The 24,481-nt window shown below is 45.5% G+C and overlaps 1 long non-coding RNA gene across 1 annotated transcript in view; it reads right to left on the minus strand.

Moving 5' to 3' along the window:
• Nucleotides 1-215: 215 nt before the first annotated feature.
• The window catches only part of LOC114806151, a 30,266-nt gene continuing 6,000 nt past the window's right edge, over nt 216-24,481 (minus strand). Inside the window, exon 3 of the long non-coding RNA XR_003754233.2 lies at nt 216-584. This is a non-coding gene — a long non-coding RNA (uncharacterized LOC114806151). The remainder of the gene's footprint in view (nt 585-24,481) is intronic.

Below are 24,481 nucleotides of genomic sequence, written 5' to 3' on the forward strand. Positions count from 1 at the left end.
TAACTGAAGCACAGGGAAGTGAAGTGACTTGCCCAAGGTCACACAACAGACAAGTGGTGGAACTGGGATTAGAACCCCAGTCCTTCTGACTCCTATTTCTGTGCTCTATACTCTAGGTCATGCTGCTTTTCTGTACCTACCCCAGTGCTTGGTACATAGTAAGACCTTAGATTCTACAATTTTTATTACTGCCAGGCATACGCTCATTCCCAACACTTCAAACTGTGAATCCAGAGTCCAAGTAAACAAGCCTAAGACACTTCCCTTCTGTGGTGGAGATCCTGTTCCAATCCTTCTTTCCCCAGTATCAGAGGACGTTCAGGGGTAACAACGAGAAAAAACTGGATTGGCAGAGGTAAATAGAGGCTCTTTGGGACATATAGCCAAGTGTTGGGTGTGGGTAGGTTTACAAGGAAATGTCCCTCAACAGCGTCTGAACAGTGTGAAATCCTCAGGACTCTTTTTTTTTCACCTTCTTGGCCCCATTCTGGATCTTGGAGCTGGAAGCCAGACTTCCTAGTCAGAATGGGGCCCATAAAGACCTTCGGGATGGTGCCAGATTCATTTGACTTATTCCTTTTCCTCTGTAAAAAAAAAAAAAGAAAAGCCTCCTGGAATAAATGAAGTCGCTCTCAATGGCATGCTCCATCCATATCCATGCTGCTGACCAGCTGGGACAGGACGTGATTGAAAATGAATGTGCCGTTGGGCCATTACCTCATGTCCAAACCCTCTAATGCTATGCATAAGATGCCAACTCCAGAGGAGGAAGCAATAAACGAGATGCTTGCGGGGGAAAAACAGCTGATTCAAAATGGAACCCACTTGGCACAAGCTGAGTTTGTGCCACTCTGGCCTGATGAGCAAAGAGACTGCCTCAGTACACGGACACATCATCATCATCGGTGGTATTTATTGAGCCCTTCCTATGTGCGGACCATTGTACTAAATGCTTGGGAGAGTACGATACAACAGAATTGGTAGTCACCTTTCCAGCCCACAGTGAACAACCAGACTGGGGGGCAGGAGGAGAGACATTAATCATAATCAATAATTTATATCTTACCTGCAGACACTTGACTAAGACTGTAAAGGAGGAAGTTCCATTCTTAGGGAATGCTTGATGGATGTATGTTGACAGTTAATTCTGCCTCCTTTCAAGGGATATGATCACTTTCTCCATACCAATGGCAGATATTAAACCAACTGAGGAAAGCTGCCCAGATTCCACTCGATCGGGTCTTCGCCTTTCCTGTCAGGGAGTTCTGAGGAAGCTTACCCCAGGGGTAAGCACTCAAGCACTCCAGAGTAAGCCATCTTTAAAACAGTCAGTCGAGTCACTTTGCCCCCTCCTACCTCACTTCACCGCTCTCCTACTACAACCCGGCTTGCATATTTAGATCCTCTAATGCCAACCCACTCACCGTACCTCTATCATCTGTCTCGCTGCCAACCTCTCACCCAAGTCCTGCCTCCAGCCTGGAATGTCCTCTCTCTTCTTAATCGACAAACGGTTACTCTCCCCACCTTCAAAGCGTTATTGAAAGGACACCTCCTCCAAGAGACCTTCCCTAAACCCTATTTTCCTGCGCTCTTTCCACTAGTCCCCACAGCTTCCCACATGCTCTCCTCACATGCTTATGCTTTTCTGAACCTCGTCCTTTCTTTGTGCTTCTACTCTGCCTTAGATCAATCCAGTCAGCCATATTTATTGGGAACCCATTGGGGTGGTAAATTTATTTTATGTTATTTGTTAAGCACTTACTATGTCTCAAGCACTGTTCTAAGTGCTGGGGTATTTACAAATTAATCAGGTCAGATGCAGTCCTTGTGCCACAGTCGCACGGCACAACAGGAAGAAGGAAGAACAGGTATTAAATCCCCATTTTGCAAATTGTGAAAACTGAGGCACAGAGAAGTTAAGTTACTCGCCCAAGGTCACTCAGCAAGCAAGTGGAAGAGCTGGGGTTATAACTCCGATCCTCTGACTTTCAGCCTCATACTTTATAAGTTAATATGAGACAACACCCCCGCCTTCATAGAACTGTCAACAGATGATATGGACGTAGGCACTCTATTCTCCCTAAAAGATATTTAAGATTTTAATGATTGGAAAGGTCATGGGAGAAGTCAAAGGACATACCTGATTTGAGGTCCTGGTTACCATTCTTAAGCAAGCTTGAATGGGTAGATTCTTCCTGGCAGTCTTGTCCACTTAATTCTCCTGAATTTTTCATGGCCCAGAGCCATCCAAACTCACAGGCTAAGATCTGAGGGAATAACTTTAACTTCCTCCCACATCTACTCCTTTTATCACTCCAAACTCTCCTCCTCCACCTCCAGGATCGAGTTTCCTGACAAGTCCAGTAAGGCAGACTTAAGGCACCTGTGAAGTGATTACTTTTGCTAATCTTCAATCAGACTCAACAAATTTGGTGCTGAGGTCATCTCAATCAACACGGTTTACTGAGTGCTTACTGCAGGCAGAGCACCATACTAAGCGCTTGAGAAAGTTCAAGACAGTAATAATAATGACAACAATTGTGGTATTTGAGCGCTTACTATGTGCCAGGCACTGTTCTAAGCCCTGGGGTATATAGAAGATAATCAGGTTGGACACAGTCCCTGTGGCACATGGGGCTCGCCGTCTTAATCCCCACTTTACAGATGAAAGAACTGAGGCACAGAGAAGTGAAGTGACTTCACCCAAGGTCCCACAGCAGATCAGTTGCTGAGCCAGATTCAGAACCCAGATCCTTCTGACTCCCAGACCCATGCTCTATCTATCGGGCAGCACAGCTTAGCGTCGGAAAACACGATTCCTGCTCACACGGAGATTGCAGTCTACATAGGGGGACGGTTTCGGTTTCCACTGTCCTGGGCCTGATCTCCTTTGGGAGATGTGGTGCGATTGTGGGGGTTCAATTGCACACAGTAAGCGCTTAATAAAAACGATTGAATGAACTGAACGAGTGAATGACCACCATGGTATCATCTGGGTTGTGGGTGAGCGGGTGGAGGGTCAGGACCTGAAAGCTCGACAAGACTTTCAAAAACCCAAATCAAACTGGTGGGATCGTGCTCCCAGAAGATCTTCGAGATTCCTTCCCTCCGTCCTCTCCCAGAATCTGACTTTCCAAATGAGCAAACTAGAGCTCCATAAGATGAGTCACATGTCACTGGCAGATACATTTATGAGCCCCATTCTCTAGGGGCAACCGAAATAACTTTGCTATTAACCTTACAGCTAAAGTGCTTATTCGTTTTGTGTCCTAGCGTTTTCTTAGAGAACGCCAACCCAGTTCTGCTCGATTCCAACCCCTTTTTAATCCTGACAGAGGTGGCTTTTGGGAAGCCGGGTGTTTGGATGGAATTTTGCATTCCAAATGCTCATAACGAGATACACATCCCCAAATCGAAATTCCACCCGCAGTGGTTGATGGGATTCACTCTTTCATGAACCTTTGGCTCGGGGCACTTTCCAGCTGCCTTTGGAACAATGACATCATGTGTTTGGTTGAACTGCAGTCCCTCCTCGTCTGTAGTCAAGGGAAATAGAGCATCGCTCGGAGACACGGCCTCAGATTACATAGAGATGCAAAGTGTTCGCCTCCACCATCTTTGACCTAGTTGGGCTCCTGCTCCGAGCATTTACTAAACGTGAGAGTCAGGGCACAAGTAGCCTTCGTGACAGTGAGACCGTTTCTCATTCTGAATCTGCCAAGCTAAGTTTTTGGAGGGAAGAGAAAGGAAGGGCTCTCGGAAGGATTTTGGTCCACTTCTCTGCTGTTAATCCATCGTATTTACTGAGGGTTTACCGTGTGCAGAGGGCTGCACTGAACACTTAGGATAGTACAGTACAACAGAATTGTTAGACGTGTTCCCTGCTCGCTATGAGCTTAAAGCCTAGAAGGGAAGACAGACATTAATATATATATATAATATATCAATAATATATAAATTACAGATTTGTATCTAATGGCTGTAGGGCTGAGGGAGGGCTGGATGAAGTGTGCAAATCTGTTAGGCAGGATGAAGTTGCACCGTACTAAACCCCGAGGTAAATACAAAGTAATCAGATCGAACACAGTCCATGTCTCACACGGGGCTCACCGTCTTAATCCTCATTTTACCGATGAGGAAACTGAGGCACAGAGAAGTTGAGTGAGTTGCCCAAGGTCACACAGCACACGAGGGGCAAAGCCGGGTTTAGAACCCAGGTCCTTCTGATTCCCATACCTGGGCTTTATCCACTAGGACAGGCTCCTTTTATCGAGCACCGAGAGTGAGCAGAGCACTGTTCTAAGCACTTGGGAAAGAATACACAGGTGAGAATGAGTCACTATCTCTATCCCTGAAAGAGCCCGCAGTCTAAGGATGTAAGTGACGAGAGGGGAGACTGGCAGTTGACAACTAAGGAGAGATGAATAAGATCAATTATTAGTTTCCGCAACCTTTTTTGGTCTGATGCTGCTGTCAGTGCCTCCATCTCCTACTGCTGCTGTGTAAGCCTGATAAAGAAGAGAAAAGCGTGGCTCAGTGGAAAGAGCACGGGCTTGGGAGCCAGAGGTCATGGGTTCGAATCCAGGCTCTGCCACCTGTCAGCTGACTGTGGGCAAGGCACTTTACTTCTCTGTTCCTCAGTTTCCTCATCTGTAAGATGGGGATGAAGACTGTGAGCCTCACGTGGGACAACCTGATTACCCTGTATCTACCCCAGCGCTTAGAACGGGGCTCTGCACATAGTAAGCGCTTAACAAATACCAACATTATTATTATTTGTTAAATGCTTACTACGTGTCAGGCACTGTACTAAGCGTTGGGATCGATATAAGCAAATTGGGTTGGACACTATCCTTGGTCCCACAGGAGGCTCACAGTTGTATATTCCCATTGGACAGCTGGGGCACAGTGAAGTGACTTGCAAGGAAGTCACACAGGAGACAAGTGGCAGAGCCAGAATTAGAACCCAAGTCCTTCTGACTCCTGGCCCTTGCTCTGTCCGTTTCTCTGGGCCTCAGTTACCTCATATGTAAAATTGGGATTAAGCTGTGGGATAGGGGCTGTGTCCAACCTGATTATGTTGTGTCTACCCTAGTGCTTAGTACAGTGCCTGGCTTGTAATAAGTGCTTAAATACAATAAAAAAGTGGGAGCGGCCGAGGAGAAGGAGATGGCAAAGGAGAGGGTCGGCTCCTTTAATCGTTAGGCCTTTAGTGAATGTAGAGGACACTGTACAAGATGCTCCAGAGAGTATATCACAAGAGACACAGTTTCAAGTGTCCTAATCAATTGATAATAATGAAAATTATAGTATTTGTTAAGTTCTTACTATGTGCCAGGCACTGGACTAAATGCTGGTGTAGTTATAAGATAATCAGATCCCACTTGGAGTGCACAGTCTTAATAAGAGGGAGAACAAGTATTGAATACCCATCTCCCCTCTAGACTGTAAGCTCGTTGTGCGCAAGGAATGTGTCTGGTCATAGTGCTCTGCACACTGTAAGCCCTCAATAAATATGACTGAAAAAATTAATGAATTTTACAGATGAGGAAAATGAGGAAGAGAGAAGTCAAAAGACTTGCCCAAAGTTACTCAGCAGGCAAGTAGGAGAGATGGAATTAGAGTCCAAGTCCTCTGAGTCCCAGGCTTGTCCTCTTTCCACTAGGCCCATTCAGTGGTATTTACTGAGTGCTCATTGTGTACAGAGCACAATACCAAGCCCTTGGGAGAGCCCAATAGCATCAGTTGACATGAATTGTGCCCTCAAGAAGTTTACAATCTAAATGGAAGAGACAGCCTTCCATCTCCTCCTTCCTCATTTCTTTTCCTGTCCCCCCTACCCTCTTCTCCTTTATCTCTCATTTCTTTTCTTTCCTTTCATTTATTCCTCTTGGCCCCCCTCCTCATGGCTCCATTCTATGCATCTTCACTGAAGCAGACGAGAAGCAGAGCAGAGCAGCCCCCCTTTTCCTGTGCTCCTCCTCCCCTCCCCATCACCCCGACTCCCTCCCTCAGCTCCACCCCCCTCCCCACCCCACAGCACTTGTGTATATATGTACATATTCATTATTCTATTTATTTTATTAGTGATATGTATAGATCTATAATTCTATTGATTTATATTGATGCAATTGGTCCCTATTTACTTATTTTGTTGTCTGTCTCCCACCTTCTAGACTGTGAGCCCATCGTTAGGTGCGGATTGTTTCTATTTGTTGCTGAATTGTACTTTCCAAGCGCTTAGTACAGTGCTCTGCACCCGGTAAACACTCAATAAATATGACGGAATGAATGAATGAGAAGAGTCCTGACCAAGCGGGAACGCTGCGAGCTCAGAGCTTCTGTCTGATTCAAATGAGATACAAACAGTCCCAACCTCTAAGAAATGTGGCAGCTTAACTCCCCGAGCTGTTCCATTCTTCAGATCCTCTGACTGCTCAGAAGGCCCCAGGTCGCCATGAGCAGATGTCTATCTAATTGTCTTAATATGTTAGTGCCGGGAACCTAATCCGGAGCCCCTGTGGCCAACCAAGTCCCTCCATAGCCCGGACAAGGAGAAACAGCAGGAAAGGAGTGTGGCCTCCTGGAGAGAGAGAATCGGCCTGGGAGTCAGGAGGACCTGGGTTCTAATCCTGACTCCTCCATTTAATAATTATTGTATTTGTTAAGTGCTTACTATGTGCCAAGCACTGTTCTAAGCGCTGGGGTAGATGCAGGGTAATCAGGTGGTCCCACTCGACTGCTATGTGACCTTGTGCAAGTCACTTCACTTCCCTGGACCTCAGTTATCTCATCTGCAAAATGGGGCTTGATACTGTGAGTCCCATGTGGGACATAGACTATGTCCAACCTGATTAACTTTTATCTACCCCAATGCTTAGTCGAGCGCATGGCACATAGTAAGCACTTGTCAGCTGTGTGACTGTGGGCAAGTTGCTTCACTTCTCTGTGCCTCAATTCCCTCATCTGTAAAATGGGGATTAAGACTGTGCGCCTCACGTGGGACAACCTGATTACCCTGTATCTACACCAGCGCTTAGAACAGTGCTCTGCACATAGTAAGCGCTTAACAAATACAAATACCAACATTTAACAAATACCATTTACAAAAAGTAACAAACTTCAGGATACTGGGAAATGTTTTGGAGAAAGCTTGCTGGAGAAGGTGGAATTTTAGGAGGAATCTGAATGCTTGAAGAACTGCAGCCTCTCTGATAATAAGAATAATAATAATTGTGGTAATTTTTAAGCACTTACTATGTGCCAGTCACTACACTAAGCACTGAGGTAGATACAAGATAATTGGATTGGACAACCAATCAGTCCCAGTCCTACATAGGGCTCACAGTCTTAATCCCTGTTTTCCGGGGGAGGTCACTGAGGACCAGAGAAGTGAAGTGACTTGTCCAAGGTCACCCAGCAGACAAGTGACAGAGCTGGGATTAGAACCCAGATCCTTCGGTCTTGGAGGCCCGAGCTCTTTCCATTAAGCCATGCTGCTTCTCTGTTCTCTGATACAGAGAGGAGGAAGTTCCAAGCCTAAAGGGACAGCGTGAGTGTAACAGGGGAGGATCTTGGAGTCTCCCACATCTATGCCACGGGTTCAGGTCGGGATCTAACGGGCTTCAACTCCAGTCACCCTCAGGGGTATCCTTCATATCGGTTTAAGAGAGCCAGTGCCTGAAGGAAAGCTGGGCGTTCCTAGGCTGGGATGGGTGGATCCCTAACTCAGGGTGATCCCAGATGGCTTTTATTAAAGCACATCTCCCAGAACTCATCTAGCTCCTCCCCAACTATGATACTAATAATGCTGGTAATTGTTAATCAATCAATGGTATTTATTGTTTATTGGGTACTTACTAGGTGCAGAGCACTGGACTAAGCACTAGGGAGATTACAAGAGAGTTGGCAGATACGTTCCCCACGTACGTGTGCCGAGCACTGGGATAGATAAAGGTTAATCAGGTCAATGGTCCCTGTCCTACATGAGCTTCAGAGTCTGTCAGAGGAAAAACAGGTATTGAATCCCCTTTTTACAGATGAAGAAATTGAAAAGCACAGATTAGGGGAAAAGCTTGCAGCATCATTTAGTATCTATAATAATAATGATGGTATTTGTTAAGCGCTAATGTGTGCCAAGCGCTGGAGTTGATACAAATTTATCAGATTGGATGCAGAGTCTGTACCACATGGGACTCATAGTCTTACCCCCATTTTATAGATGAGGTAGCTGAGGCCCAGAGAAGTCCCGTTTAGACTGTGAGCCGTTATTGGGCAGGGATTGTCTCTATCTGTTGCTGAACTGTCCATTCCAAGCGCTTAGTACAGTGCTCTGCACATAGCAAGTGGTCAATAAATACTATTGAATGATGTGTATAGCCCAAGGACGCATAGCAATAATTGGCAGGGCTGGGATTAGAACCCGGGGCCTTCTGACTGCCAAGCCTGTGCCCTATCCACTAGGCCATGCTGCTTCTCTATGTGGCTTATTGATGTGGTTTCTAGTGGACCAGTTGGCCCAAGACTAGTAGGTACATGACTTGCTGCTACCAGGTTCCTTCTGCTTTTTGTTTTGTTTTTATGCTACTTGATAAACCCTTTCTAGGTACTAGGCATTGGGGTAAATACAAGCTAATGAGGGTGAACACAGTCCCTGTCCGACATGAGGCTTACGGTCTTTTAATCGCCATTTTACAAGTGAGGGAACTTGGGCCCAGAGAAGTGAAGTAACTTGCCCAGAGTCACATTGCAGACAAGTAGAAGTACTGAGAAACGGAACCAAAGTCCTCTGATTCCCAGGCAGGGGCTGCTCTCCCCACTAGGTTATGTTGCTTCTCTAAATTGGAGGGGAAACAGGTATTGAATCCCCATTCTGCAGATTAAGACAAGGTCCAGAAAAAGAAGCCAATTTCTCATTCGTCATTGAGGGGTGAAGAAGAGATCTAGGAGCTAAGAAGGGGCAGGCTGATAGGCTTTAAGGAGTTATTAGATCATAAATGTCAAACATGGGACCCTTTCCATCTGCACTGGGAAACTCTCAGCTCTTTTCAGCCTGAGTTGGAATCTTCCAGGCCCTACTGGAGGAAGACTTGGGATGGGTAAGGCAGTGAGACTATCTGCAAAAAGCTGAAAGGTGAAAAAAAAACTAGCTCCCCATCATCCCTCCTGAGGTTGGCATTTCTGCTCACAGGCCAGGTGCACAGAAATCTCTGCCACCAGAATGACTTTTAAAGCCACGTGCAAGGTTAGGAAAGGCTAGTTGAGCTTGTTATGGGCACTTAATTCTGTTGAAGTATACTCTCCCCAGAGCTTGGTACAGAGTTCTGCAAAGAGTAAACGTTCAATAACTACCATCGATTGACTGAAAAACTACTATTTCTATTTAGACTCTCATTTTGGTCTTTTTTTAAAAAATGGCATTTATTAAGTATTTACAATGTGCCAGGGACTGTTCTAAGCACTGGGGAAGATACAAGGTAATCAGGCAGGACACAGTCCCTGTTCCTCATCGGGCTTAATGACCATTTTACAGATGAACTGAGACGCAGAGAAGTCAAGTGACTTGCCCCAGGTCACATGGTTGACAACTAACAAAGCTGGCATTAGAACACAGATTCTTCTGACTCTCAATTTGGTCCATTTTTTATAATGATATTTGTTATGTGCTTACACTGTGCCAAGCACTGTTCTAAGCGCTAGGGTAGATGCAATCAGGTCGGACACGGTCCGTGTCCCACATGGGGCTCAGAGTCTTAACCCCCGTAATACAGATGAGTAACTGAGGCACATAGAAGTGAAGTGACTTGCCTAAGGTCACACAGGAGGCAAGTGGCAGAGCTGGGATTAGAACTCAGGCCCTCTGACTTCCAGGCCCATACACTTTCCAATAAGCCACACCACTTCTCTTCTGAGGACACAGTAATTCCTCAGGGGGCTCTCTGAAGAGCCCCTTTCCCAAGGGGGCCAGAAGAAGAGGAAATTTAGTTCCTCTCAGTACAGTGCACAGTACAGTGCCTGGCACACAATAACCTCTTAAAAGAGATTTACAAAAAAGTTGAAAGACCGCATAGGATGGGCCAGCCTGAACCTCTATTACCATCAGTGACCTCATAATATTTCCCCTCCCTGCTTCCCAACCTACAGCTGTTTTCTTATGGGATAAGAGAGAAATGTGTTGGAGTTTGCCAGCCACCCTCATTAATACCATGGGATGCACAGAGCAGCCCAGACACAAGACACCAAGTGACTAGCAAACTTTTCACTCCCCGATCAACCGAGTGAGTTCCAACATGAAGAAGTTTTTTCTGGGTAATTACTTTCTCTGGGCCCAATCACAAAAGTCAACTTAATAATCGTTTTGTTTTCCCAGCAACAATTCATGACCAAGTCTCTTTACCAAAGTGAGGCCAAACGGAAGGAGCACAGGCCTGGGAGTCAGGGGACCTCTGGACTAATTCCGGCTCCGCCAGTGGCCTCCTATGTGACCCGGGGCAAGTAATTTAACTTCTCAGCGCCTCATCCGTAAAATGAGGATTTAAAACCTGTTCTCCCTCCTACTTGGACTATGGCGCCCATCTGAAGCAGGGACTGTGTCCCTTCTGACTGACTTGTACTCACTCCAGTGCTTAGAAAAGTGTTGTAAGCACTTAAAAAATGCCTGAAAAAAGAATAACAAAACAAGATTTCAGCATGTTATATGCTTGGGGACAATTCCCTCACCCCCCCGCCCTTGTTGTAAGTCCTGAGATTCCTTTCCCACACTGAGAAGAAAGCTACCTCTCTTCCAAAGGATTGAAAAATACACTATAACTGGATCACCAATGTACCCATTTTTGTTCAAATAAATGTCGTGGGCAGGGAGAAATAACTGGCTCTTCAAATCACCAAGGTTACTGGTGTTCAGTAACCATTGCTAACCCCAAATTCCACTCTCACCCCAAATTCCAGCAGCAGTTTTAACTCTGTGGTTCAGGATTTTGAGGGAAACCCTTAGGTCTCCAGGGAGACAAGTCCTCAGACACTTGCAGAACTCTCCATCCTAAAGATCCCTGATCTCAAGCTTTAAACTGTTGGGGGTTTTTTGCCATTAGAGATCATGTTCAACAAAGAATTCATCTGGTGAAAAGTATTCGCTCTTCTACATTGTACATAAGATGAAACTGAGTTCAACAAAGTGGTTTGGATAGAAATATTTATCTAAGTATTAAGTACTAATTAATACTAATTAAGTATTCAAGAAGCATTTAACTTTTTTGATCACCTAGGGATTCAATTCTGAAGAAAAAAAAAGGTGTCTCAACAGTGATATTCACTTTTAGAAAGGCTCATTCAGACTTCTTTCTTCCCCCTACAGCTAAATCCTGTCAGTGAAACCTTCACAACATCACTAGAACTTTCCCTTTCCTCTCCATCCACATGCTACTCCACTGGTCCAAGCTCTTATCCTATCCTACCTGCATCTGCCTCCTCACTGACCTCCCTGCCTCCTCTCTTTCCTCACTCTAGTCCATACTTCGTTCTGCTGCCCAGATCATTTCTCTAAAAAAAACATTCAGTCCACATCTCCTCACTTCTCAAAAACCCTCAGTGGTTGCCCACCTACCTCCACATAAAATTCCTCACCATTGGTTTAATGTACTCAATTAGCTTACCCCCTCACTGATTTCCTACTACAACCCAGCACTCATACTTTGCTCCTCCAATTCCAACCTATTCATTGTATCTCAATCTTGTCTTTCTCTCTATTGACCCCTTTCCCATGCCCCTCTTCTGGTCTAGAACCCCCTCTCCCTCCATATGCAGCAGGTCATCACTCACCCCACCTCCAAAGTCTTTTTAAATTCACATCTACTCCAAGAGGCCTTTCCTGATCAAGTCCTCTTTCCCCATTCCCTCTCCCTTCTGAATTATCTATACACTTGGATCTGTACCTTATGGGCACTTGGAATTCACCCCACCCTTTGCTCGAAATACTTTTGTACATATTTGTAATTTATTTATATTAATGTCTGTTTCCCCCTCTAGACTGTAAGCTAGTTGTGGGCAGAGAACGTTTCTGACAACTATGTTGTACTGTACTCTCCCAAGCACTTAGTATAGTGCACTGCACACAGTAACCACTCAATAAATACCACTGAACGAATGATTGACGAAGAGGTTAAGCATGGGTTTAAACTGGTGATGGGGCAAAGGTCAGGTAATAATGATGATGCTGATATTTATTAAGCATTTACTGTGTGCTAAACACTGGGGTAAACACAAGATGTAAATGCATCACACTTACAGAAGGGACACAGTTCCTTCCCCACACAGAGCTCACAGTCTAAGAGGAAAGGAGAACAGGTATTTTATCCCCATTTTTCAGTTGAAAGAAACAGAGGTAAAGAAATGTTAATAATCTTCTTGCCCAAGATCACACAGAAGATAGGTGATGGAGCTGGGCTTAGATTCTTGGTCTCTTGACCTCAAGGTCAGCGCTCTTTCCATTAGGCAACACTGCCTCCCATCACCGCTCAAGTTCCCTTCCAATTTTGTGTGCCCATGATTCCATTATATGTATCTTCTCAGGAGTCACTTTTGGTGTCAGTGTGATTGACATGTCAGGGGAATTCAAAATCACAGCCAGTTTTGCAAACTCAGTCAATCACGCTCTGCTCCTCTGCCGCTCACCTCCTCACCATCCCCCGTTCACGCCTATTCCGCCGTCGACCTCTGGCCCACATCCTACCACTGTCCTGGAATGCCCTCCCTCCTCACCTTCGCCAAACTAACTCTCTTCCCCTCTTCAAAGCCCTACTGAGAGCTCACCTCCTCCAAGAGGCCTTCCCAGGCTGAGCTTCCCCTTTTCCCTCTGCTCCCTCTCTGCTCTCCCTCCTCCCTCTGCTCCTCCCCTTCCCCCCTTCACCTCCCCTCAGCTAAGCCCCCTTTCCCTCTGCTCCTCCCCCTCTCCCTTCCCATCCCCTCAGCATTGTGCTCATTTGTATATATTTTTATTATCCTATATATTTTGTTAGAGGTGCACATCCTCTTGATTCAATTTATCATGATTATGTTGTCTTTTGTCCATCTGTCTCCCCTGATTAGACTGTAAGCCCATCAATGGGCAGGGATTGTCTCTGTCTGTTGCCCAATTGTACATTCCAAGTGTTTAGTACAGTGCTCTGCACATAGTAAGCGCTCAATAAATTCTATTGAATGAATAAATGAATGAATTTGCTGAGTGCTTACTGTGTGCGGAGAACTGTACTAAGTGCTTGGGAGAGTAAGATATAATAATGGAAGAGCATTTCTTGCACACAACAAGCTTACAGTCTTATCCAGTCCAGGTGCATGGGAGCCAAATTTTATCGCTTCCCCCTCACCCCTGGTTTTGATGCCTGTCTCCCCCCTTCTACACTGTGAGCCTGTTGTGGGCAGGGATTGTCTCCATTTGCTGCTGAATTGTAGTTTCCAAGCGCTTAGTACAATGCTCTGCACACAGTAAGCGCTCTATAAATATGTTTGAATGAATTCCTCTGTTCCTTTTCCATTTCTACTGTTGTCTACGTTGATAGTAGATGTAGGGAAAACTCCATGAAAAATGACCATTTAATGATATTAAATAACTAATAATACTAATTGGGGTATTTATAAGACACTTACTATGTGCCAAGAACTGTACTAGGCACTGGGGCATACGCAAGACAATCAGGTTCCACTTGCAGCTCACAGTTTCAGTAGGAGGGAGAAAGGTTTGCATCCCCATTTTACAGATGAGGGAACTGAAGGCCAGATAAGTGAAGTGATTTAAACAAGGTCCCACAGCAGAAAAGTGAAAGAGCCAAAATTAGAACCCAGACCCTCTTCCTGCCAGGCCAAGTTTCCTCCACCAGGCTATACCGTGCCTGCTATGTGCAATTCACTGTGCTTAAGCACCTGGGAGAGTACGATGCTATAGAATTACCAAAAACATTCCCCACCCATAATGAATGAGCTTACAAATCTAAAGGAGGAGACAGACATTAATATAAATGAACAAGTAACCTGTGATATAGAATTAAAGGTATGTTCTTAAGTGCCGTGGGGGTGGGGAAATATCAGATGTTGAAAGATCAAATATCCAAGTCCAAGGATGATGCAGAAGGGAGAGTGCGCTGCGGAAAAGAGAGTTTAATGGGGGAAGGCCTCTTGGAGAAGTTATGACTTTAATATGTCTTTGAAGGTGGGGAGAGTGTTGGTCTGGCAAATATGGAAGGGGAGGACAGTGAGGACGCTCCAGGCTAGGGGGAGGACATGGGAAAAGGGTCAGCAGGGAGATAGACGAGATTGGGGCACAGTAAGTAAGCTGGTGCTGGAGGAGCGAAGTGTGTGGGCTGGGCCGAAGTAGATCAGTGAGGTGAGGTAGGATGGGGTGAGATGATTGAATGCTTTAAAGCCAAGGGTAAGGAGTTTCTGTTTGATGTGGCGGTGGATGAACAGTCACTGGAGGTTCAATCAATCGTATTTATTGCACATTTACTGCTAAGCCTTGGGAGAGTACAACACAACACTATTACAGACAAATTCCCTGCCCACAACAAGCTTAAAATCTAGAGGATGAATTTACGGTCTGGAGGTTCTTGAGAAGTTAAGAGACATGGACTAAATGTGTTTGTAGAAAAGTGATGCGGGCAGCAGCATGAAGTATGGACTGGAGTGGGAAGAGGCAGGGAGGTCAGCAAGGAGTCAGATTCACTAGTCAAGCGGGTTAGGATAAGTGCTCGGATCAACGTGGTAAGAGTTGGCTAAAATCTGCCTTTTTTTTCCCCTCATTGTTGGGAAGGTAGAACTGACAGGATTTGGTGACAGAATGAATTTGTGGGTGGAATGAAAGAGATGAATTGAGGACAATGCCAAGATTACAAGCTGTGAGGTAGGGAGGGTAGTGGTATTGTCTATTGTGATGGAAAAGGCAGAGGGAGAATGGGATTGGGTAGGAAGATCAAGAGTTCAGTTTTGGACATAATAATAATAATGTTGGTATTTGTCAAGCGCTTACTATGTGCAGAGCACTGTTCTAAGCACTGGGGGAGATACAGGGTACTCAGGATACAACTCAGGTTGTCCCACGTGAGGCTCGCAGTCTTAAACCCCATTTTACAGATGAGGTAAGTGAGGCACAGAGAAGTTAAGTGACTTGCCCACAGTCACAAAGCTGGCAAGTGGCAGAACCGGAATTCAAACCCATGACCTCTGATTCCCATGCCCGTGCTCATTCCACTGAGCCAGGCTGCTTCCCATACACGTGTACGAATGTCTGAGTAGGGTTTTATCGTCTCATTACAGGAAAAGGCTGTCACTGGGGCATTTTAAATGGTCACCAGCAGGGAAAGATGGCCACAAAGGAGAAGTGGAAGGAAAGAAAGAAAGAAAAACTTATTATTATGGTATTTGTTAAGCATTTACTATGTGCCAACCATTGTTCTAAGCACTGGGGTAGATATAAGATAAGGAGTTTAGACACAGTCCCTGTCCCACAACGGACTCGTACTCTCAATTCCCATTTTACAGATGAGGTAACAGAGGCACAGAGAAGTGAAATAAACTGCCAAGGTCACAAAGCAGACAGGTCGTGGAGCTGGAATTAGAACCCATGACCTCTGACTCCACTCCCAAGCCCACGCTCTTACCACTAGGCCCTGCTGCTTCTAGGGGGAGGACAAGAGAAAAGGGTCAGCAGGGAGATGGAATAGGAGAAAAGTTGTAGGATCAAAGGATGAAAGATGAACAAAACGGCCTTAAAGCAGGCATGAGAGGCGAGGCTAACTAAGTCACTGAAGTAAAACACAAAGAAATTAAAGGAAGGAAAGGGGTAAAGCCAAAACTGAAAATCTAAGTTAAGTGTGGTTTGGGGCTGAGTCTCTAAGGCAGCTCTCCAGAGAGGGGCCTGGAGCTGGCGATACAAAGGAATCAGGGTGGACAGGCTCTGGACTGACCTCACTTATAATTCTAAGTGGATTTGGTCAGGATACATAATCATCATCATCATCATCATAATGATAGCTTTGGGGTTTTTTTTGTTTTTCTAATGGTATTTGTTAAGCACTTACTATGTAGCAGGTACTGTACTGAGCACAGGAGTAGGTACAAGGTAATCAGGTTGGACACAGTCCATGTCCCACGTGGACTCACGGTCTCAATTCCCATTTTATACACGAGGTAGCTGAGGCACGGAGAAATGAAGTGACTTGCCCAAGATCACACGGCATGCAAGGAGTAGAGCTGGAAGTAGAGCCGAGGTCCCCTGACTTCTAGGCCCACGCTCTTTTCACTAGGCAACGCTGCTTCCCAGTGCTGTTTTACTTTCCGGGACACAGAAAACCAAGCCATCCTCAATGAGGTCAGTGGGCTTTCATGGTGGATAGAGCACAGGCCTGGGGGACAGAAGGTCCTGGGTTCTAATCCCAGCTCCACCACTTGTCTTTACGTGACCTTGGGCACGTCACTTCACTTCTCTGAGAAGCAGCGTGGCGCAGTGTAAGGAGCACGGGCTTTGGAGTCAGGGCTCATGAGTTCGAATCCCAGCTCTGCCATTTGTCAGCTGTGTGACTGTGGGCAAGTCACTTCACTTCTCTGTGCCTCAGTTCCCTCATCTGTAAAATGGGGATTAAGACTGTGAGCCCCACATGGGACAACCTGATTCCCCTGTGTCTACCCCAGCGCTTAGAACAGTGCTCTGCACATAGTAAGCGCTTAACAAATACCAACATTATTATTCTCTGGGCCTCAGTTACTTCATCTGTAAAATGGGAGTTGAGACTGTGAGCCCCAGGTGGGACAGGGACTGTGTCCAACACGATTTGCTTGTATCCACCCCAAGCACTGTACTAGGTGCTGGGGTAGGTTCAAGCTCATCGGATTAGACACAGTCCCTTATGAATCAGCACCAGATGGGACTCACAGTCTAAATAGGAGAGAGTAGGTTTTAACCCCCACTTTCCAGACGAGACAACAGAGGCCTAGGGAAGTGAAATGACTTACCCAGGTCATCACCCGGCAGACAAGTGTCAGAGCCGGTATAAGAACTCAAGTCCTCTGCCTGCCAGGCCCTTGCTGCTTCCAAGAATACTTCTCGCAAACCTTCGGCTGAAACGTTGTTTCCCTTTCACCGAGCCTATTTTAATTCTATTATAACCGGAGAAGAAGGGAAGTGAGGTGTGCTAGTGATGAAGAGTCCAAGGACCGCCTCTGCTTTCTACCACAGCAAAAGAAAGAGGAGAAAAACACCAAACACCCAAGTCGGTGTCGGATGCATTGTGGAAAATGCCGGGTGTGTAGATTTGGCAGGACTCGATCGTGCAACAGGGCAATGGTCAGAGTCCACTGGATGAACCGTCTTTAACAATTACCACGCTGTACCTAGTGGGCCTGTTGCTTAGCTGGGACTCTATGTCCTAGACTAATCTCCTGGATCATTTGTAAAATGCAGCTATTCTGTGAAACGTACACAGAAAGCCGTCCGGGGGTGGCGAAAACCGAGTCCAGCGTCTGAAAATGCAAATGGTCCATTATTCTAACTTTCCTCTCCGAAATGGAAACGCTAGCCAGATTGCTTAGTAACCAAGAGTGTGTTTGCTGTTATATTTACAAACTCAGTTCTTCCCTTCCCTCTTCTAATCATCAACAACGCTTTGAGTTTATTTCCCTAACACTGGATGGAAGATTAAACTTGCTGGAGGTTATGACACGGGAACATTTCCCTTCCACCTAACCCAGTTGGTTAGAGACTTTCCAAGTTTAGAGAAAAATCTGCATTAATGATTGGAGAAGTGTTTGGGTTATTTGGGGTTTTTGCGGCATAGAGGGATTAAGCTCACTCCACATTTTTTCACCACCGTGGCCTAGTGGATAGACCAAGGGCCTAGGATTCAGAAGGACCTGGGTTCTAATGCCAGCTCCATCACTTGTCTTCTGGGTGATCTTGGGCAAGTCACTCAACTTCTCTGGACCTCCGTTCCCTCATCTGTGAAATGGAGATTAATAAGATAATAATTGTGGTACTTGTTAAGTGCCTACTATGTGCCTCTCTTAAGTGCTGTGGTGGATACAAGCAAATCGGGTTGGACGCGCAGTCCTTGTACCACTTGGGGCTCAGTCTCAATTCCCATTTCACAGATTAAGACTGTGAGCCCCATATGGGACAGGAACTGTGTCCAGCCTCATTATCTTCTGTCTACCCCAGAGCTTAGAACGGTGTCTGGAACATATTGTACCCTCCCAAGCGTTTAGTACAGTGTTCTACACATAGTAAGCACTAAATAAATATTCCTGGATGAATGAATGAACATAGGAAGCACTTATCAAATGCCACTATTATTATTATGAAACTATTGGCCCTAGCAACATGTTGCATCTTAGGCATGGTTATGAATCATACCACTGCCAAAAACAAAATCATCATCCCGTTGTTCCCTTCCAAGTTCCTCTGACACAGAAGCTTGGCTGGGAAGGGGACAAATGGCGACAATTAGATTGGTGTAATAATAATAATTTATTTGTTAAGCACTTACTATGGGCCAGGCACTGTACAAAGCGCTGGGGGTAGATACAAAGTAATTGGGTTGGACACTGTCCTTGTCTTCACATAGGGCTCACAGTCTTAATTCCCATTTTTCAGAGAAGGTCACTGAGGCAGAGAGGAAGTTAAGTGACTTACACAGTAGACAGGTGGCTGAGCATTAGAATGCAAGTCTTTCTGACTCCCAGACTATCCACTAAGTCAAGTTGCTTCTCTGGGACCCTTGGGCTCCATTCCGGGAGCCATCAAGGACTGCGGTCAGGAGGCCCGGGTCCAAATCCTGGCTCCGCTGCTTGCCTGTGCGACTGTGTGCAAGTTGCTTGACTTCTATCTCAGTCTCCTCTTCTGTAAAGTGGGGATTCAATATCTGTTGCCCTAAGGGCCATAGGCTTGGTTCAACCTGATTCTCTCTCAGCCCTTAGCACACAGTAAGCAATTAAATACCAAAATTATTATTAGAGTGTTAATTATTTAAGAAATGGAATCCAAGATCAATGCATGACCAATGTTTTTATCTTAGTCACTGAATACCATTTTCTGCAAGGCTATTAGAAGATACGATTTGCAATCTTCCATCTAACCATTCCTCCTACTGTTCATAGATAGTTTCTTTTGACCAGTGTCTTTGCTGGACAAATTGGAGATTTACAAGTTGTCCAAGATAAAATAAATATTCACTAGAGACACATGGATGAGGGTTACACCCATCTCTACCACAGACTGCCACAATTCAGATTTCCTACCAACATCGGAATGTCCTTGTGCTTTGTTCTGTATTTTCAATCAAAATATCTTCTCCTCCTCCAGCTTCCGTGGTCCTGACACATTCATCCCAAAAGTCTATTCTCCCAATTTAATTTACTTCCCAGGAAAAGCTGTTTTACTTTGTTTCTAATTGGATCTCCTATTACTGACTGGTTTTGTTGTTGACCAAGACATTTCTTTGCCAATTATCCGAATAATCCAATAAACCAATGCCCCTTAAATGAGTTACAATATTTACTACCTACTTACTCCTATTAATAATATTTGTGGTATAGGTTAAGGGCTTCTTATGTACCAAACACCGTACTAACTCCAGGGGTAGATACAAGATCAGCACTTGAGACACACAGCCCGTTTAGAATGACAATAAAAATAATGATGGCATGTGTTTGGCGTTTGCTCTGTGCCAGGCGCTGTACTAAGCACAGGTGTGAATACAAGCAAATCATGTTGGACATAGTCCCTGACCCCCATGGGGCTCCCAATCTTAATATACATTTTACAGACGAGGTCACTGAGGCACAGAGAAGTGAACTACCCAAGGTCATAGAAGCAGCAGTTAATGGCATTTATTGAGCATCCACTGTGAGTGAGACACACCTCACTAAATATAACAGAAGCAAAACACATGCTTCCTGCCCACAAGAATAATACTAATAGTAATTATGGCATTTAAGTGCTTACTATAATAATAATAATAATGTTGGTATTTGTTAAGTGCTCACTATGTGCAGAGCACTGTTCTAAGCGCTGGAGTAGATACAGGGTCATCAGGTTGTCCCATGTGAAGCTCACAGTCTTCATCCCCATTTTGCAGATGAGGCCACTGAGGCACAGAGAAGTGAAGCGACTTGCCCACAGTCACCCAGCTGCCAAGTGGCAGAGCCGGAATTCGAACCCATGACCGCTGACTCCCAAGCCCAGGATCTTTCCACTGAGCCACGCTGTGCCAAGCACTGTTCTAAGCACTGGGGTGGATACAAGGTAATCAGATTGTCCCACACTGGGCTCACAGTCTTAATCTCCATTTTACAGACGAGGTAACTGAGGCCCAGAGAAGTTAAGGCGCTTGTCCAAAGTCACACAGCTGATAGGTGGCAGAGCTGGGATTAGAACCCACAACCTCTGCCTCCCAAGCTCATGCTCTTTCCATTAAGCCACACTGCTTAGCATACAACCTAATGAAAGAGACAGAAAGCTAAAATATTGACAAATGGGGCTAGTAGAAGAACAAAGGTCAGATAGGGAGCAGGATACCAGGATGAAATACCAGGTAAAAATTTGAATGCACAATTGAATGCATATATATGCATAAGTCCTATGTATTTTGTTTTTAACGGCATAACCGTACTAAGCGCTGGGGGAGACACTGGTTAATTTTGTTGGATACAGTCCATGTCTTACATGGAGCTCACAGTCACAGTCACCATTTTACAGATGAGTTAACAGAGGCCCAGAGAATTGAAGTGACTTGCCCAGGGTCATGCAGCAGACAAGCAATGGAACTGGTATCAGAACCCAAGTCCTTCTGACTCCAAGGCCTGTGCTCTATCAACTAGGCCATGCTGCTTCTCACCTATATTTATATATTATACATGCTTACATACATATGTGCTGAGAATGAGTAGGAAGCAGCATGGCCTGGTGGAAAGAGCATGGACTTGGGAGTCAGAGGTCGTGGGTTCTAATCCTCGCTCCGCTACTTGTCAACTGTGTGACCTGGGGCAAGTCACTTCACATCTCTGGCCTTAGTTACGTCATCTGTAAAATGGGAACGAAGACTGGGAGCTCTGGGTGGGACAGCGACTGTGTCCATCCTGATTAGCTTGTATCTTCCCCAGCACTTAGAACAGTGCTAGATCCATAAAAAGCACTTAAAGACCATCATTATTAATTCGGGCTACTCCCATTCCCCTCTCTCTCCCATTTTCTCAGGGGACTTCGCAGGCCAGCAAGGACCTGAGAAGCCCAAATTTGGGGCTTTTTATCCAGTGGGAGCGAGGAGCTGTTTTAAGATGCTCCTAAGAGAGTTCTTCCGTGCTAAAGTCACCGCCCTCTTGTGGAAGAAACACTGGTCCACATGCACGAGCCCTGTTCGATACACACGGCTCATCAGGTGGGATGCTGAATTTCCCGGAATGAGCATCCTGATTGCCAGATTTTTCTTTCGCACGATCCCCGGGATCGGCCTGTGGCCAGGGAATCTTTGCCCTGCCTCGCTAATGAAACATCTTCCTGGGGAAGCAGAAGGACCCCCTGATTTTCACTTAGAAGCACATCTCTACCAGATTGGCTGTCTTGACCCCATTAAACAAGAAAAAGGTCAAATGTCAGGGAAATTGTGTCCACGCTTTTACGTCCTTCCGATGACTTTATCAGATCCAGGGTTTTCTCCAGGCCCAATCGTGTAAACCCTGATGCTTTAACGTCCGTGCAAATGACATCGGGCCCACGGGACCACTTCCTGAATAACTTTTGGCTGAGCCTAGAAATAATTAAGCAGCAGAGCAATTGAAAGCTAATCTGAGAGACTGATGTGTGTTCTGGGAGACTGACAATGTGGTACCAGGATTCAGACCAAACTGAGGCTCTACAGAGGTGAAGAGTGTCCAGCCTTCTTCACCAAGCTTATAGGGATTTGGGAGGGACACTGAAAACAGCATGGTGTAATGGAGAGAGTATGGGTCTGAAATCAGAAGGTCACGGGTTGTAATCCTGACTCCGCCACTGGTCTGCTGGGTGACCTTGGTCAAGTCTCTTCACTTCTCTGTGCCTGTTATCTCATCTGTAAAATGGGGATTGAGCCTGTAAGCCCCATATGAGACAGGGACTGTATCCAACCCAATTTGTTTGTATCCACCCCAGCACTTAGTACAGTGCCTAGCACATAGTAAGTGCTTAACAAATACCAGCATTATTATTAAATCAATCAGTATTTACTGGATGTCTACTGGGTTGAGAGCACGGAACTAAACACTCAGGGAAGTACAACTCTTGGAAGAATTAGTAGACATGATCTATGCCCTCAGAGTTTATAATCTAGTTGGGTCATCATCAGCATCATCAGTGTATTTGAGAGTTTACTATGTGCAGAGCGCTGTACTAAGCTCTTGGAACAGTACAGTACTACAGAGTTAGCAAACACAATCCCTGCCCATAAAGAGTTTACAGTCTAGAGGATGAAGAGAAATTAAAATTACAGATTAGGCAGAAATAATAGTGCACAAAAATATGTACATAAGAGTTGGGGGCAGTAAGGGATAATTTCCCAGTGTGTAAGTGGTGCAGAAATGTTGAAGTGGCCATTGGGAGATATAGGGAAGAGAAACAAGAAATTAATTGGGGAAGAGCTCTGGGAAAACATACATTTTCAGAAGGGCTCTGAAGCTGAAGGGCATTATGGTCGGCCAGCTATGGAAGACCACCAGTGGATTGGGGAGGCTCAGGCGAGCAAGATGTTGGCCTTGCGGGGGAGAACAATGCTCAGTGAGTAGGTTAGTTTGAGAGGAATAAAGAGAAGGGAGCTGGAGTACAGTAGGAGAAGACAGTGGAAAAGGAGGAGGGGAGAGCTGACTGAGTGCTTTAAAGCCAACTGTCAGGAGTTTCTGCTTGATGCTGACTGGAGATTTTTGAAAAGTGAGGAGATAAGATAGAGAAGCAGCGTGGCTCACTGGAAAGAGCACGGGCTTTGGAGTCAGGGGTCATGAGTTCAAATCCCAGCTCCTCCACTTGGCAGCTGTGTGACTGTGGGCAAGTCACTTCACTTCTCTGGGCCTCGGTTCCCTCATCTGGAGAATGGGGGTGAAGACTGTGAGCCCCACGTGGGACAACCTGATTACCCTGTATCTCCCCCAGCACTTAGAACAGTGCACGGCACATAGTAAGCACTTAACAAACACCAACATAGTAAGTGCCTAACAAATACAATAACAACAACAACTACAATTTGGGCATCAGAGTGAGGTATAAACTGGAAAACGGAAAAACTGGAATCAGAGATGGTCAGCAAAGAGGATTATGTTGAGTATGTCTGCGACATGACAATTGTTTGGATGAGCCTGTAGTCATTTGGATGGAGAAGAAAGGAGGATTCTTAAAGTGTCACGGAGGAAGATCAACAGGAATGGTAAGAGACTCAATATGGGAGTGGAAAAAGAGGGAACAGTTAAGGAGATTTCTATGGTCTTAGCACGAGAGACAGGGAGGGGGGCAGTGTGGTCAACTGGAATAGGAAAAATAGGTGAAGGAGAGGATTAGGAAGGAAGATGAGTTGTTTTGGACATACTGAATTTAAAACAGCCAATAGGAGATTCCAAAGAGAGATTTCTGGGCAGCAGAAGAAAATTCAGGATTGCAGAGAAGGAGCGGGGTATGAGCTAGCAAGATCAAATTGGGGATCATCCACAGAGAGATGATAATTGAAGCCACGGGCTCAGACAGTATCCCAAAGGAGTGAGTGTAGACTGAAGAGAAGAGATTGCAAAACAGAGCCTTCTGAGGTAACCATAATTAGGGAGTGGAAAGTAGAAGAGCCAGAGAAAGATACTGAGGATTGGCCAGAGATGTAAGAGGAGAAGCAGCATGACTCAGTGAATACGGCACGGGCCTGGGAGTCAGAAGACCTGGATTCTAATCCCAGCTCGGCCACTTGTTTGCTGTGTGGCTTTGCTCAAGCACTTCAATTCTCTGTGCCTCTCTCCCTCATCCGTAAAATGGAGATTAAGACTGTGAGCCCTTTGGGGGACCCTGACTGTGTCCAACCTAATTAACTTATATTTACCTCAGGGCTGGCACACTGTAAGTACTTAACAGATACGAGAGAGAGAGGGAGAGAGAGAGAGAGAACGCGACCTAAGGGAGAACTTTGCCAGTAAAGGCCCATGGGGTGGAAGGAGGTTGAGGAGAATTAGGATAGAATAGAGTCTCGTGGAAGTTAAAGTAAGAAAGTAGGTGGTTACTAGGGCTCGGTGGAGTGAAGATGGCAGAAACCAGATTGTACTGTCAAGAAGACAAGTGGAGGAGACAGTGGGTATACTCAACCTGGCCAAGAATTTGGGCCAAGAATGGGAAGATGGATGGTAGCTGTCGTGAGCAGTGGGATCCAGAGAACTTTCTCTAGGATGAGGAGATGTGGATGTGTTTAGAGGTAGAGGCAAGGAGCCTTCAGAAATTGTGAGT

This window comes from Ornithorhynchus anatinus, chromosome 21 (assembly GCF_004115215.2).
Source record: "Ornithorhynchus anatinus isolate Pmale09 chromosome 21, mOrnAna1.pri.v4, whole genome shotgun sequence".
NCBI classification, from domain to species: domain Eukaryota; kingdom Metazoa; phylum Chordata; class Mammalia; order Monotremata; family Ornithorhynchidae; genus Ornithorhynchus; species Ornithorhynchus anatinus.